The sequence below is a fragment of the Spermophilus citellus genome (genome assembly GCF_964194105.1).
Source record: "Spermophilus citellus genome assembly, chromosome: 2".
In the NCBI taxonomy this organism is placed as follows: Eukaryota; Metazoa; Chordata; class Mammalia; order Rodentia; family Sciuridae; genus Spermophilus; species Spermophilus citellus.
The window spans coordinates 56,844,403-56,862,030 of record NC_138183.1 but is presented as its reverse complement, the minus strand read 5'-3'; the positions used below and the strand labels follow the sequence as shown (position 1 = coordinate 56,862,030).

General features: G+C 37.1%; 1 pseudogene across 1 annotated transcript; it reads left to right on the top strand.

Moving 5' to 3' along the window:
* Window positions 1-1,494: 1,494 nt before the first annotated feature.
* On the top strand, window positions 1,495-2,046 carry LOC308642297 (large ribosomal subunit protein eL18-like; annotated as a pseudogene). Its single transcript has one exon. The product of its transcript is annotated as a large ribosomal subunit protein eL18-like (transcript).
* The last annotated feature ends 15,582 nt before the right edge of the window (window positions 2,047-17,628 follow it).

Here is a 17,628-nt window from a genome sequence, read left to right as displayed (position 1 = left end):
TGTGTTATCTGAAATATTGTAATGCTACACATTGTATCTGTAAATAAAAGCAAAAAGTAAGGTAAAAGGATACAACATCTTTCCTGTACTTTTATGTATGTATGTATTTGCAATTTCCTATGACTCTACAATTGCAGAGAGATGGCCCTAAACTTACTTTGGCTCAACTTATGATTTTTCAGTTTTATAATGGTGCAAAAATGAAATGCACTCAGTAGAAACTGTACTTCAGATTGAATTTTCATTTTCTCCTGAGCTAGCAATATGTGGTATGCTATGCTCTTCAGATGCTGAGCCGTGGCAGTGAGCCACAGCTCCCAGTCACCTATGAATTGGAAAAGTGAACAAGTGATATTCCAGAGTACTGTCTTCTAAGCTGTGATATCTGGTAGGCTTCATGTACTTGATGCATTTTGACTTCCAATATTTTCCATTTACAATGAGTTTAATAGAACACAATCCCAATCATAAGTCAGAAAAAATCTGTATTTGAAAGCCACAACTTGAAAAAAAGTGAGTGCATTTTTCCATCTAAATTTTTTAACTTCTGCACACTAAAGCCTAAGACAAACTCTCTAGAGGACTGCCCAGTGCTGCAGGTATCCCTGTCCTTGGGCTCATGGGTATATTCCCCCATCATGCTTTCGGAAAGCAAAGAAAAAGATAAAAAATGAGAGTGGCAGTGAAGGCAGAGTAACAATATCCTGCGTGTGGCCCATCTGACAAGGCAAACCTTGCCAAAAGTCTCACAAATTAGGCTCCCAAAACTACTCGGGGGAGGCTGGTGCATGTGAATAGGACAGATAAACATGACACCCCCAAGGCTGATGAAAAACAGTGATAGGTGGCCTGGAGCAACCAGCCCTGTAGTGTAAAAGTTCTTCTGAACCAGCCCTGTAGTGTAAAAGTTCTTCTGAACCAACAAAGACCGCAGCAGATTTCCTAAAGACTGTGTCAAAGCCTCCTACTGGCTCCTTATTAAGGGCAGAGTTATCTCTCTGAGGCTGTCATTAGGAGACAAATCTCTCCATGTGCCAAATGCACCCTCCTCTCTACACCCTTGCTCTAATCCTGCGACACACATACACACATATATAAGACAAGTAAGACCAAGTGCTAATGAACTCAGATAAATGATAAAGGTGAAAAGAAGGCCCCCCAAAGTAGTCTATAGTCTGGTGTGTGTGTGTGTGTGTGTGTGTGTGTGTGTGTGTGTGTGTGTGTTGAAATTAAAGAAGAGAGAAAAGGGTAGATGGGAGTTTTATAATTTTACCTGCTTTTGCCAAAGTGGGAGAGAAATTGATTTATGATAAAAATTCCCATTCATGGAACAATCAGCATTTCTCCAGGAACACTTATTATTTACCATATATCAGAAACTGTTCCAGGTGGAGGTGAGCAAATATATATCTGTTCTGTGTCCTGGAGACACATGGGGTCTAGTAGGGTAGCAGGGGTGAGAAATGACATTAATCAACTATTCACAAAAATATCATGGGAGCTGACATCCATCACAAGGACCAAAAGGTTTGGTGCAAGGAGCCCAAGAACGAGGACATCTACCTAAGGCCGTTGGTCAAGTTGTACAGGTTTCTGGCTAGGTGAACCAATTCCACCTTCAACCAACTTGTACTGAAAAAGTTGTTCATGAGTCGTACCTGTCTCCCTCTCCTGGATGATCTGGAAGATGAAGCTTCCTGACCAAGAAAACAAAATGGCTATGGGACATGGGACCATAAGAGATAACGCGTGTGTTCAGGAGGTGCCCAAACTGATTATGTGTGCACTGCGCGTGAGCAGCCTAGCCCACTGCCACATCCTCAAGACTGGGGGCTAGATCCTCAACTTTGACCAGCTGGCCTTGGACTCCCCTAAGGGCTACGGCATAGTCCTGCTCTCTGGTCCTCACAATGGCCAAGAGGTGCACCAGCATTTTGGCAAGGTTCCCAGGACCCGGCACAGCCACACCAAACCCTATGTCCATTCCAAGGCCGGAAATTTAAGCAGGTCAGAGGCCAGAGGGCCAGCCCTGGCTGCGAAAACTAACCCCAGATCTTACTGGATCTTACTGTTAATAAAAAGATTTTGGATTAAAAAAAAAGTAAATACAAAATTGCTTCAATGTTGGGGGCTCTAAGGAAGAGTGCTATGACCGAGTGTAACTGGAAAGCAGTAGGTTTGCAGCTGGTCAGGCACCTTGGAGAAGGCTTCACAGAAGATGCGACTAATGAAAAAATCTTATTGATATTCCATACAATAACCTTCAAGGCAAGTTTGATTATCTTTATTTATAAAACTGGAAGTCAAAGCTTAGGACAAATAAAGTAATTTATCTGAGAGTAAGAGATGGGATCAAAACCAGGGATGTTATTCTTTAAAATCAATTATAGTTCCTGCAGGTCACCTATTTTAATCTCAGAAGCTGATGTTCTTTCTCAGTTTCTGGCCTTTCTTAGAGCCAGAGATGGGTGAGCTCATTTTTGGACTGGAAGAGGACAGGATGAAAGCATCAGGTTCCCCAGGTTCTAAGATGATTTTGGCTCATGAAAATGAAGATTAGGATTGGAGTTTCTGCTAAGGGTCCTTTAAATCTACTCCTGCATTTTTTTTTTTTTTTTGCAATATACTCAGGAAAATTGTAACCCATAAAGATAGGGCTCCTGTTGTTGTCTATATCTCAAAACTTTAATCGAGGTATTCAGTGTCCTGTACAAATCTTAAATGATGGATTTTTACAAATGTGTTCACCTATCTAATCCTCACACCTATTAAGATACAGAACATCTTTCATGCCATTCAAAGATCCCTGTTGGCCTCTCAAGGAACACCCTCTTCTCCTAGGCCATCCATAATCACTGTTCTGATTTCTATCACCATATATTATGGCTTTTCTAGAAATTCGTATAGGTAGAATAATAGACTATTTATTCATTTGGGTCTGGCTTCACTCAGTGGGTTTTGAGATGTATCCATGTTATTGTGTATTAGTAATTTGTTACTTTTTATTGCTGAGTCATATTGTATATCTACACCATAATTTGATTATTTATTCTCCCACTGATGAACATTTGGGTTACCTCTAGATTTGAATTATTATGATAAAAGCTACAAACATTCACAGACAAATCTTTTTGTGACCATCAATTTATAGATCTCTTCCTGCTAACAGTGGAATTGCTTAGTCATAAAATAGACATATAATTAATTTAATGACAAACTGCCAGACAGTTTTTCAAAATAGTTGCACCATTTTACACCTCCTTAAGTGATATGAAAGTTCCAGATTTTCCTTATCTTCTCCAACTCTTGGTATTGTCATTTTTTTCACTTCAGCCTTTTGGTGGGTGCATAAAAGTATCTCACCTTAATTTCATAGGTATTCACCTAATGATTAATGATGCTGAGCCTTCTTTCACATATGAATGGGTCATTCTTATGTCCTTTTTTGTCTATGAAAGTCTAATGTACAAGTTGATTTCTGTTTTTATTATTGAGGTGTAGAAGTCTTTTGTAAATTAAGGAGATAAATCCTTTATTAGACATTTGTATAGTGAATATTTCTCCCAATCCATGCCTTCTTTATTCATTTTCTTAATGTTTTTAATTTTGGTGAAATCCAATTTATTAGTTTTTTCTTTTATATTTATTGCTTTTTCTTTCCTGAGAAATTCATGTTTATCTATAAATTACAAAGACCCTTCTTTATGTTTTCTTCTAGAAGTATTATAATATTAGTTTTATATTTAAGTCCCATGATACATCACAAATTAGTTCTTGTATCTGATGTAAGGTAGGGACCAATACTTTTTTCTTCATATGAATAGGCTATTGTTCCAGAACCATTCATTGAAAATAATTTCCATTTCTCATCATATTGCATTTGTATATATAACAAAAATCATTTGACCTTATGCACATGGTTCAATATTTGTCTATGTGTCCCATTAATAAATTTACCTATCCTCTTACCAATGTCTCAGTCTTGACTAATATATTTTTAAGAAGTATAGCTATCAATTTTTTTTCCTTTTCAGAAATGTTTTTCTGTTTTAGGTCCTTGGCATTTCCATATAAGTTTTATAATTAGTTTTCCAACTTCTGCTAAGGTTTTCATTGGAATTATATTGACTCTTCATGTTGAGTTGGAGATGATTGACATCTTTACAATTTTTGAGCTTCCAATCCATGCATATAGTATATACTTCCATTTCTTTAGATTCTATATTATTGTTCTCAGTAATGTGTGTAATTTTCTTGTAAAGGTGTTGTATAAGGTCCTACTTTGTAGTTTTTTATATAAAGGTCATAGGGATAAATTTATATAAATTTTAATTTTTAAAAAATTTACTCCCAAGCATTTTATGGTTTGAGATGCTTTTGCAAATGAAATATTATATTTTATTTTCCAGTTACTCATTACAAGACTATAGAAATACAACTGATTTTTATATACTGACTTCTCATTTCAAACATCCTTGTTTAATTTGATCATAAGTGCTCAGTACTTGTAATTTTGTTTCTTTTTTCTTTTTATGGGGGGAGTGGTGGTGCTTATTTTTGGTAGGTTACTTAGGATTCTATTTGTACACAATCATATAATCTATGAAGGGAGTTATAATTATTCCTTTCCAAAGTATGTGCTTTTTATTTCTTTTTTTCCCAACGGCTATAGTATCTATGAACAATGTTGAATAATAGTGACGAGAAAATATATTCTTGCTTTGTTCCCAGTTGTTGGTGAAATGCATTCAATATTTCACCATTAAGTATAATGTTAGGTATAGGATTTTCATATTGACCTATATTGAAGAAATTTTCTTTTATCTCTAGTTTTCTGGGGGTTATTTTAAATCATAAATATAAGGTTGAATTTTGTCAAATGCCTTTCTGCATCTATTGAGACCATCATAGAATTTTCATTTAATTTCCTGATGTTATAGATTACTAAATAATTACTAATTAATTCATTTTGTAATGCTAAAACAATCTTACTTTCTTGTGATAAACTTCATTTGGTGAAGTGTTAATTATTTTTATACATTGTTGGATTTGACTTGCTAACATTTTGTTAATTTTTGTGTCTACATTCATAAGAAATGTTTGTCTGCAATATTCTTTTCTTGGAATAGTCTTGTCTGGTTTTGATATCAATGTAATGCTGATCTAATTAAATGAGCTAGGAAATGTTCTCTCCCTGTTTTCTGAGAAAGATTGGGTGGAAGTGTTATTTCTTCCTTAAAAGTGATAAAATTAGTCAGTGAAGCCATCTCAGTCTGGAGTTTCTTTCTGGAAAAGTTTTAAATTATGAATTCAATGTCTGTTGCAGTTATAGGTTATTAACATTTTCCATTTCTTATTGGGTCAATTTTTATAAAATATGCTCGAAATAAATTTATCTGTTTTATTTGAACTGTCAACCTAACTGGCTTAAAATTGCTTACATCTTTTTATTATTATTTTAACATCCGTGGGATCTGTCACAATAACTCTTCTTTCATGCTTGAAATTCGTAATTCTTTTTCTCCTTTTTTCCTTGATCAATCTAGCAATTTTTTTAACTTTATCAATCTTCTCAAAGAGCCAACTTCTGACTTCTGTTTTCTCCTTTTGTTCTTATCTTTTATTTCTCATTTATTTTACTTCTTAATTTTAGAATTTCCTTTTTTAAACCCTTGGGCTTAGTTCACTCTTACTTTTCGAATTACTTAAAGTTGACCCTAGATCAATTGACTTTATACATTTATCATTTTCAAATATAAGCACTCTTTGCTTTCCAAGTCAGCTTCCTCTCTATGGAGATAGTTCTGTTCTATTTTTGTTTTTTTATCCAGTACTGTCCTTGTGGCTACCCATAGTCATATATAAATCTAACTTTTTCTCATAAAAGTGATTTAAGAATTTGAATTTGGCAATTATAATATCTCCCAGTTTTCTCTTTTTTGGACTAACCACATTAATGTGGCTTTGGGTGGGGGGAAATCTAGAAAAAAAGTCAAATATTCTTTTAAATCCTAACCCAAATATTATCTTAAATCTTAACTTCATGAAAATATAAACAAAATAAGAGGTCTTCTATAAAACAACCATTCTGTAACTCTACACATTTATTTGTTCATTTTAATATGTCATTCTGCAATATTTTAAAATTTTGCAAATTATAAATCCAGAATTCCATTAAACTCAGAAAACTGACATGGCAGGGTAGAGCACAGTTGTCCAAAGGTATGCTGCCCAATATGGTAGCCACTAGCACACATATGACTAGAATCAGGTGGACCTTGGTTTGAATTCCAATTCTTCCACTGGAAAAGCACCCTAACCTCTCAGAGTCTTAGTTTTCTCCTCTGTAAAATCAGAATTATAATACTTGTCATCTTACATTATCTATTCTTGTGATATCTATATGATAATGCATGTAATATGTTTAATACAGTGAATACATATTTCTTATCAGAAGAAGAGAGATTAAATAACAGGGCTAATGAAAAACAGAAGTTTGGGGCCAATCATTCAAAACCTATGCAATTCTGTAGCCAAAGTTCCTGCAGAGGCAAAGATCACTGGTACTGGGGAGAACCTTGCTGCCATAGGCAACCAGTATGGCTGGAGACGTCACCTTAGTATTAAAATGCAAAAATGTCATGGGGGGGCATGCTGGAAATGGAGCAAAACCATACCATTAGAAGTGGAATTGTGAGTCAGCAGAGCTGCCATGCTAGTGGGCATGGGAGTCAGTGAAAGCGGCCATAGCTGGAAGCCATACAGGTCTGGGGTAAGAGCCCAGGAATTAGTTCCTATTTTAAACCTTTAAAATACAAAGGATAAGGGGCTGGGGATGTGGCTCAAGCGGTAGCGCGCTCGCCTGGCATGCGTGCGGCCCGGGTTCGATCCTCAGCACCACATACCAACAGAGATGTGTCCGCTGAGAACTAAAAAATAAATATTAAAAATTCTCTCTCTCCTCTCTCTCTCCCCTCTCTCACTCTCTCTAAAAAAAAATAAAAATAAAAATAAAATAAAATACAAAGGATAAGGACTTCTGATGGCAGTGCAGGAGGCAAGCTAAGGGTTTTCCTCTCTTCCACTGAGGATTATGATTATACTCTCATTATTCAAAAGTTCGTTTGAACAAAGCATGTATGAGCCAACACAACATCCTCATTATACCAACATCATTTCCCTTTTATCAACCGTGCATGAGACAATTCACATTTATAGAAACACACGTGATAGGAAGACTGCTCATAGAGGAAAAGGAACTAGGCTTGGAATGAGAAGAACCAAAATTCAAGTCCTATCTCTGTGTCTTACTAGCTTTGTCAAGTACATATTCAACATTTTTAAATGGCAAGGTTATCACCTGTAGATGAATGATATCACTCTGCACCTGCTTGTTTTGTGGCAATGGTGTGAAATCACAGAGAAAAAAGAGTCACCTCCTATCTACCTTCTCCACAGAAATGGGTCTACAATACAAAGGGAATGTGGTCAAATGTTTGCTGTCTTGCAGAAGAGCCCACCGTAGGCAAAATATAAAAGATAAAGTAGAAAAGATGAAGTCTGGCTTCTCAGCAATCTCTGCTTCCCAGGTGTCATTGGGTAACTGAAGAAACATGGAGTAAATCTGAATACCTGCTCTCACACAGTGTGCAGGGGATGACAAACTTCTCCAGAGCCTTCCACCTACTCCTCTCATCTATAAAGTGAGGGTGGTGAACAATGACAGCTGCCATTTCATGAGTGTGCTAGGTGCCAGTGGTGGTGCTAAGGTTTTTACAGGTACTTCCTCACTAGTATTATTTATCCTGCCAAGAAGGGATCTAAAACTGAGTGCAGTGGAGTAAATCTGCCCTGGTTTACAGAATGAGTTCCGTAGAGGATGGATTTATATCCAGGTCTCTCCAAAGCCTGTGTAGGAAATCTGTTTCTATGATCTTCATCTCTCCTCTAAAGACTCCTTGACCTTCTCCCGAAGTTGGCCAGTAATTACAATGCACATTTTCCTGTGTGATTTTCACTTTTCAGGTGTAATGCAAGCATACTCACCTGCCTGTGTCTCCAATGAGACTCTGAACATATCTCCTAGAAGGCAAGGCCTAGGGCATGTATCCAGACCACTTAGCACAATTCTTGACCTATAATATATAATAAAGGTTTGCCTTGCACCTGAAAACAAAGGCTGAAAGGGAATAGTTGCAATAGTTCATGCCTATCATATTTGAAAGCACTTAGTAAACTGGCCCATCCTTTTCTCTCTAAGTATTGCCATCCACCTTCCGGCATTGTGCCTCCTACCTTCTCACAGGGAATAGTGGGCAATAAGCACAGTTCACCAGAGCTACTAGACAATGTCTATGTGGTTAAGAAAGAGAATGTTTAGCTCAAACCACATTATTTTAGCATGACTGTCATAACTATCTGCTCCCCTTATAAACTCAGACTTAAAGGTGATAAGTTATAAAGAAAACTGCATGATCAATAAGACATGGATTTCCAATAAAGGATAAAGAGGTATGTACACATTTTAGAGAGTTTATTTAAGAGAAATGTGCTTTAGTCTGATTATATTTAGCTTTGGGCCATTTATTTCCATCCTTACTGCATGGTATTAACCTAAAATAGATAAATCTTTGGTTACTCCAAGAAAGTGTTTCAACTGTAATTATGGATTAACACACACTCCCACAGTTAATAGTCACTGCAGTTTAGCATCAGTGCAACCATTTACACTGATAATGTATTAAACACTACTTTTTTTTTCCAGGCACAGTGAACGACTACCAGGGCAGGATTACCTTCCACTAAGCAGATTTCATAGCTCCAAGCTTCTAATCATTTGTAACCATTAGGGAAAACATGGGGCTGAACCAATTAAAAAACCAAAAACTATCCTGAAGCTCACAAAACCACATAATTACAATGCATCACTTAGCATTTTGATTTAGTATTTAAAAATATGGATACAAAGACTCAGAAACTGCACCCAGATACCTCATGAACATGGTAACCTCACCTATATAAATACTTGGAAATACTGTTCCCATGATATATGTGCAGGGGAAGACAGATGAACACAGAGATACAGAGCTAGTCAGGAAAGTAGAGACAAGTACTGTTGCTATTTCTCCAACCTAAGTCCACTAAACATTACTTTTTCATTATTGGTGTTTTGAATTTTCAATATCAAGATGGAATTTTACTTGTGGAAAAGCCCAGCAATGTTGCCACACTGTTCCTTTCAGAGTTTCTATTTGTAGAAGCATAAAGTACTTCACCCCCTGGTGGCAATCAGATGGTGGAGTTTAAAACTAGATTTTTCTCTGCTCTAAAATACATCACTAAGTCATTTTGGTATTCGTCTTTTCCTTCGGTGAAAAAGAACTGTCTGCTTACCTCAAAATTAGAATTTTAAAAACACCCTTGGGAAGGACACTGAGCTCCTTAGTAAAAGTTATGGTGAAAACAGTCAGCAGGTACCTGCGGGAATGGGAGGTGCCACGTGTTGTCATGGCATTCATTTCTTGCACCTGGCGGGTGAACGTTTTTCCCTCCTGCACTTATGTTGCCATTTCCCACCCCCATCAATACCAGCCCTGGGAAGCTGGTAGCATTCATTCCATCCTAGGTCTTCTCGCATTACTTTGCCTGCTGAGAAGACAAAAGTATGTCTGTAGCCAAGTGCTCTCAGGTCTCATTCACAAACACAGATCCTTCATGGGAACCTGAGTAGGGAGAGAAAGGGACTGTGACAGGAGCAAAGAATAAAATTATAATGAATGTTTCATGGAGGCCAAGAGCCACAGGAAGGAGGGCTGAACAGGAGAGAAGCCTGAGAGGGGAGCCGAGGGACAGGGATGCAAAGGAAGTTTCACCAGGCAGAGGTGAGGAATCACTGGGGAAGAAGACAGTATGGGAGCAGGACATAAATAGAGAAACTGCTTTTAAAGAAGCTAATTAATTAAAATATTATCTATAGAAATCAGACTACATTCAGTATCTCTTCTATTTAAAAAAAAATTCTTACTACTTCTTTTAATCCAAGTTGCAAAATGAGACATTAGAGATAAGCAGAAAAATTATTTTTAAAATGAAAAGAAAATTGTCAGAATTCACCACCATTTATATGAGAATATAACCTGCCAGAAATATTCATAATTTGTTTGGTTTGGGTTGTTGAACATAAAATGAGATCACATTCCATGCACTGTTCCATGATTGTCCTTTCTTATTTAACAGCACAACAAGAACAACTTCTCGCGTCCCTACATTGGTATCCACAGTACCATTCTCATGGCAGACACCTACTCCACTGTGTGAATGAATGATAGTTCATCTCATCAATTGTATGTCTTTCTGTTGGACAAATGGGGGACTTTTTAAAAGGCAATTAATCACTGAACTTTCTCTGAGTAACAAATCACCCCTAAATTTTATTTAATTACTTTTCTTTCTTTTTAAAAGAAACTGTTGGATGTTCTCACAAATGTGTCTTTGATGTACACTTTAGTATCAATTTATCTACTTTTGAAAAAGGAATACATTAAATTTATAAATATTTTACGACAATAGTTTTATACTTCAAGTCTTCCTATTTAGAAGCACGTATGTCTCTTCAATTATTCAAATCAATGTTATGTCTTTTGTAAAGGTTTTAGCTTTCCTTCATTCAGATTCTGTAAGTTCTTTGAATTTCTCTACTTTTAAAGTATTTTTTTAAGTGACATAAGATTGGTATTTTCATTATGTCTCTTATTTACAAGACTGCTCTATATTTTTAAGATCAAGTCTCTTACAAGGCATCTTATATAATTCTCACATTTCTAATAATTTTTTACTGCATCCTCTGGGTTTTCCAAGCATGTTTATGTCATCTGTAAAGACTTTTTTCTTTACATTTCCAATTTTTATGTCCAACTTTTAGAATTAGGACAAAAAGTGCTTCTAACTTGAATAAATGTATAGAAGCAAAGCAGACTTGTTCCAATTTGGATCATTAGCTAAAATTTACCATATTAGCCATTCTTAGGTGTGCATACAGTTCAGTGGAATTAAGTTCATTCACTTTGTGGTGCTATTATCACCACCGTCCATTCATAGAACTTTCCTTACCTTGTAAAACTAAAACTCTGTACTGAGAGTAATTCCCCCTGCTCCCCTGTCCCTAGCCTCTGGCAACCACCATTCTTTCTTTCTATGAATTTGACCACAGGACATTCCTTGTGTAAGTAGAATCCTACAAAATTTGTTTTTTTGTGACTGGCTAATAAATACATCATCTCTTCGTGGAATATAAGAATATTAGGAATACAAAATTCTGCAGATAATATTAACATGCTTGATTTAAAAAAAATTGTCAAGTGTTTATTTCCAAAGTAAAATGATTTTGATTTTATAAACAAAAATAACTGCTGTATTTATTATACCACTCCTTGTTAAATTGATATGTTTATCATTCCAAGTTCAATTTCATGCATTTCCTCTACATCTGATAAAAATTTCCATGTCTGTGTGTAATATGTAGTTGTTCTTAATGTAATCCTTTAGAGCTGTAGATAGGTAAAGATATTCTTCTCTAGCTCTATTTTTTTAAGATAAAAGATAAGACAAATGTTATAAAAAGGAAACCACAGCCCAAGGCAGGATCCCAGCCTTAATGAGCTCTATTTCAAGGGCACTGAGAGAAGTGGGAATATAAAATCAGATTGTCAGCACTTATTCATCTTTTGGAGAAATCATAGAAATGATTAAGGTTCTAGAACACTGAGCAAGGAATACACCCTCCATTTAAAATTTCTTAAAAGGACAATTTTTAAAAAATCATTATTTACCTTGATTTGGATAAATGGTAGATTAGGTTGATTCTGTTGTTAAGTTTAGGCCAATCATAATCATCTTCTGGGCACTACCTAGAAAAAGTTGCAAAAACTTGAAGCCATCATATATATATATATGTTCACCCAAAACACATCATGTCAAATAAATGTGGCTATTTTATTAAATTTCAATTATTTTCAAGTTTAGTGGGAAAATATAATAAACATTGAACTGTAATTGTATTTATAAAATGCCGCAGTCTTGGCTGGGCACAGAATCACGAGCCACCACACAGCTTTGTAGATTCAAACAGCAAATCTTTATTCCCGAACTCACACCGGCCTCCACACACGTACTGGGGCAATCCCAGTTCTGCTGCCACCCAAATCACCTACTCCACGAGGCTTTCTTCCCAAAAATGCTCTCTGAATCTCACGAGAGCTCAATGGGAGCTCAGGCAGCAGGAACGCCCTAATTCCAGCAGCAATAATCCTCAACATCGAACTTCCCTAAAATCCAAGGTCTAAAACTGGGAACGCCCTTAACCCAAGAACCGGGATACTTCCTCAAACCTGATCAGCTCTAAACCCGGATCCGCCTTGGTCTTTGAGCAAGGTCACCTTACATGCAATGTCAACAGCGAAATCATTAACATGGGGTAAGCTAGCAAGGAAATTTTGATGCGTCATTTCTACTTGGTAATGGCCCTCAGCAATAAAATATATGATCTAACTTTTTTCAAAACTTTTTAGAACTCATGCATATGTCACACGGTTGTAATCAGGATTTATACACAATTTTGTTCCCTATTCTTTCAACCTGATATCATTTACAACACATTTTCACTTATCTACATAAGTCAGATGTCCTAGGCTGAGGGTTCTGTATCACTCAGAAAGTAGATCTACTGAATTGGCAGAAGTGTATGGAATTAAAATGAATTACATGTGTAAATTCAGGCCAGATCACACACATCTCCTAGTCCCTGTGGAGAAAGAAACCAGGGAGGGAGAGAAGCTGGGAGCTGGGGAATGCTTGACTGCTCCCAGGCCTCAGCAGTGAGGTTAAGAACACAGCAGGAGCTCAGCTTAGTTGACTTCAAGTCTCCAGAAAGGCAGAAATTGCATACCTCTCATCTCTAGTTGCCCGGCTATGGGAATTAACGTAGAATGATACAAGCTGTGTGCAATTGAGTAAACAATATTAGCAATAGAAGAGAAGTGGAGGATCTTGGGTGAAAAGCTCTATTTTTTTTAAAGATAAAAATGCTGATTCACATAAAAGATAAGGCAATAAATACATCATCTAAGGTATTTACGTAATGAGAGATTGACAACATTTAATATCTTGGAATACAGAGTGTTCTCAAGGTATGTGTAGGGATGAGAACAGAGAGAAAAATTAGTTCTGACTTTGTGGAATCTTCTAAGTATTGCCTAATACATCTAATACATCTAATGTGTTAGCACATAAGATGCACAGATTGGGTAATAGTTTTATTATGTGTATTTTTACTTCATTGAACAAATATATCCAACCTGTGGATTACTAGTTTAATGTATATGTCAGAGGGCTCTGTCCTTGATTTTGTCTAATAGTATTTTTGATAACAATTTTAGATTAGATTTTTCCTGACCTTGGTGCTGCAGGTGTTTTGGGCTATGCATGACTGGCCTGTGAAGGGTCTGGTGACACCAATGCAGGTGTCATTCCACAGTCTGACCCAGTGTCCATGGCCTTGGCTTAGCACACACAGATTTCATTTGCATTATAAGTTGTCTAGTTTTCTTTTCTCCATTTTTTTCAAGTACAATCTTGAACACTAATGCACCCAAAATCCTGATGGGTCTCAAGATAACTAGAATGTTTCAGCTTTTATATTGTCACGGAAAGGAAAACAGAAAATTTTAAATTCTCATAGAGAAAGAATCCATTTGAAAAATCGTGACTGAGCACTTACCAGGCACTAGGCAGTTGCTCAAGTGGAAGACACAGTGATGAACTTGACCAGCCACCTCTGCCCCCAGGAAGAACAGGAGGAAGGCTCCTCCAATTTGCTCACAACACCAGACCGGGAGGGCAAGGCACCACTTGGAATTCAGTCCTGGATTATAAAAGATCCTTCTATATTTTTTCTCATAATATTTTGAAAGTTCTAAGTGACTACATGCTATTTTTTTTCAAGTTGTAAGTGATTTATAAGTTTATAACCAAAAGCCATCCCTAATCTCCTCCCCAATGGTCACAACTGTTCAACTGAACCTTTGACTTGTATGTGAGATTTAAAAAAAAAAAAATCTAATTCTAAAGAAGCTCATTCAGTGAACACAATTCCTTATGTGGCCTCTGGCCTTCTTCTGTACCCAGTGGCATTTCCTAAAAGGTGTCCTTCTGTGAGCAAATACTCCTACATAAAAGTTAAAAGGGATGAGAGCTGAGCTGGGCAATTTTGAAGATTCACTGATATTGCTCTGAGTATTCTGAAAAGGATTAAAGAAAGACACTGCATCTAAAATACCTGACACACAGTAGGCACTTAAGGAATAGAAAGTGATATTGTTATAGTTTAAAATTCTTCATGTTCTTGAATCATGACTGGCTTTTTCAACTGTGGTATATTGCATCTTGATTATAAAGTGATTGAAGTTCTTTTTCTGACAATCTTGGGAAAAAAAATACTGTCTTTTAATGTGGCTGTCCATTGGGGATTATAACTTTTCATAATCTTTGGAACAACGTTTCTGGGTCTCCTTCCAGTTAACATAATATCCCCCTTGTCCTCACGGAGGAGATGTTGGAGGAAAGGTGAGTTTTGGTCATTTGAAGTAAGACAAGGTGTTAGTGTCAGGACCATATTTCTTTTCCAACTCTAAAATCTAATTTCCTCAGAACTGCATTTAACAGGTCTGCATTTACGGCTCAAGTTCCTGGCGTCCCACCCCTTACCTATACTACATCACTTAGGTAATGCTTGGAAAGTACTTTGAAGGAAATAGCTCAGAGTGCTAAGTAGAATTACATGATATGAGTCGACAGTGGGGAGCCACGTGAATAGATAAAATCTTCTGTCTGCACTAAATTTCATTTTCTCTGCTAGATTTTATGGAACTCTCATGTGTTACACTGGAAATAAAACAGGAAGTCACATTTTTATGAGTAATAGGTATGTTGGATATTGAAAAGAATAACAAAATAGTGGAATGGAATATTTGCGCTCAGTTGGGTATAATAAAAACAGTCAGCTTGAAATTAAGGTCAGACACTTTCCATTATGCAATTTTTAAAATAAATAACAAAAAATAAAGACAGGAGAAGGTAAACTATGTAGGGAACAGTTTGGGGCAAATTTTCTTATTGGGCAAAATTAGTCCTAGAGAACTGCAAGGTTCTTGGTCCATAAAGAAAGTTTACAAAGGAATCTCATCCATACAACCATCCATTGACGTATTTGTTTGTTCGTTCAATAAATAAACTTTTACTAAATAGCTCCAGAGAGCCAAGCACTGTATCAGATACTTGTATAGCAACCTACAGTGGAAGCAGGGTAAATATTTGACTCCAGGGAACACGGGGAAGGAAACCCTTTGAGAAGGTCAAATAACATGTCTCTCAAGGAGGCAATATCTGCTGTCCAGAGGGTTAGGAGATGGGAGGAAGGAATTTCACAACAGAGGAACAACATTTGCAAAAGGACAGAGAAAGACATGGAAGGATGAGGGATTGGCAACATTTAATATCTTGGAATACAGGGTGTGCTCAAGGTGTGTGTAGAGACGAGAACGGGGAGAAAAACCAGTCCTGACTTTGTAGAATCTCCTAAGGACTGCCAAGTTGTGTGTCCTTCCCATATATGCTGATGTATGTGGAAATGATGGGTTCTGTTCATATGTATTGAGCAAATAAGCCCAGAAACACCTGGAATGTACAGATAAACATAAAAAGATGCTCACAATATAGCTGGCACCACTTCTTCAACACACCTTTGTTAGTCTACCCAAATGCTTGTTACTCTCTTGGTTGGCACCACACCATATATCACTTCTAAGATCAAGAGCAGTCAACAGAGAGAGGGCTGAGGCTCTGAAGACAGATGTTCTGTCTTGCTCCTGAATCTCAAAGATGCTAGTTGTGTGATTTTGGGAAGCCACTGGGAGTTTCTTCTCTGTAAAATAGGACTACTTACATTTCAGTGTCCCAGAGCTGTTGTATTGAGTAAGTGAAATTGTCACGGGAAAAGAGGTGGCTTTGGGGAGAAGGGTCTGAGGAGTTCCCAGAAGGGAGGGGGAATTCAACTCAGGAGGAGCAGGGCTCTTGGCATACGTGATAGACAAGAATTTCAGCATGAGCTAGGCAAAGGGATAGACAGAGGTTTATTTAGGAAGCAGATACACATTTAAGGGAGAATGCCAGCTATCTTGAGAGTGAGAAACCCCACCTTGGGCTGGGGGTCCAATATTTACAGAGGGGTTGTATCAGAGGTGGACTGGAGGCGCAGCCAGGGTGGAGCTGCACAATTTTGCACCAGTTTTCCCTGTTTGTGTATTTCCCTTATTTTACAAGGGCATAAGCCAAGGGCATGTTGCTCAAGATTTACAACTTGCTTTCTGCTTCTCAATGGCTCCTGCATGTTTTCTTTAAGACTCTGTCTCTCTATCCTGAATCTCTACATTATAATGATTCAGGCGTAGCCCTCTGTGCAGTGCCTGGCAAGCTGTAAGTGCTAAAGAAACGGAAACTATTGACCAAGGCAGGTAAGCCAGACACCTTTGTTCCTGGGAAGAACCACGCAGCTTGTCGGAGCTTCATATAAAAGGAAGCTATCGCTGCCCATTGCTCCTGTTCTGTGCTAGGTCCCTTGCAAGACCCAGACAGATATGACCTAGAGATGTCCATTCATTATCTCTGTAGGGTCATTACCACCAGCAACAGCATTGTCATTATCACACCCTATATTGGTGGAAGGGGCCACATTTGATAAGTGCTGTACAATCACACGTGAGTGGAAATGAACTAGTTGAAGGGAAAACCACAGGCCACGTAGCTCAACCGGACATGCAATACCTTGATGTGGGAAACAAACTAATAGGGTGTTTTAAATAAAGTAAGTATGGAGAAAAATCTCCTTTATAAATGCCAGAGTGACATATGTATTCTGTTTCTGAATACTTTCTCCTAGACTCATCTTCATTCTCCCAAATTGAAAAATCAGATGAGGAGACAGGGATGCAGGAAGATGAATCCCCAAAACATAAATGGAACAGATGGGTTACTGACGTGTGAATATACTGAGATAATGTTTTAACTTCTGTTCATAAATTTAGGACTGAATCACTTACTGGCATCTAGGATAGTAAACAATTTAAAAATCACAGCAATTATTAATTCATGGAAAAATAAAAAATTGTCCAAGAAAGGAAATACCATAATATATAATGTGGCTCAGTGACAATAAACATTAGACCTCTTTATATCAGTGCAGATTCTGAGTATGTACCTATCAAAAACTCTATGACTATGGTGAGAAAATGTGGAAGGGAAAGTGTGTGCACCAGGCTGGCAGGAGGGGGCAAAATAAGTATACAAATGATAAATCTGAAAACTTGAAAGAAGATATAGAGGTTAAACACAGAATGAACAACCAAGAGTCAAAAAATGGTTATTTCCAAAAGGAGTGCAGAGGTTGATGTTTTGCACAATAAACCTTATAAACTAGAGCTTTTCACTATTAAAAATTATTTGATAGAAACAAACATTATTTTAAGCCCTGAAGTGAGTTGTTTTTGGTTGGAGGCATTTCAGTTAAGCACTGCCCTG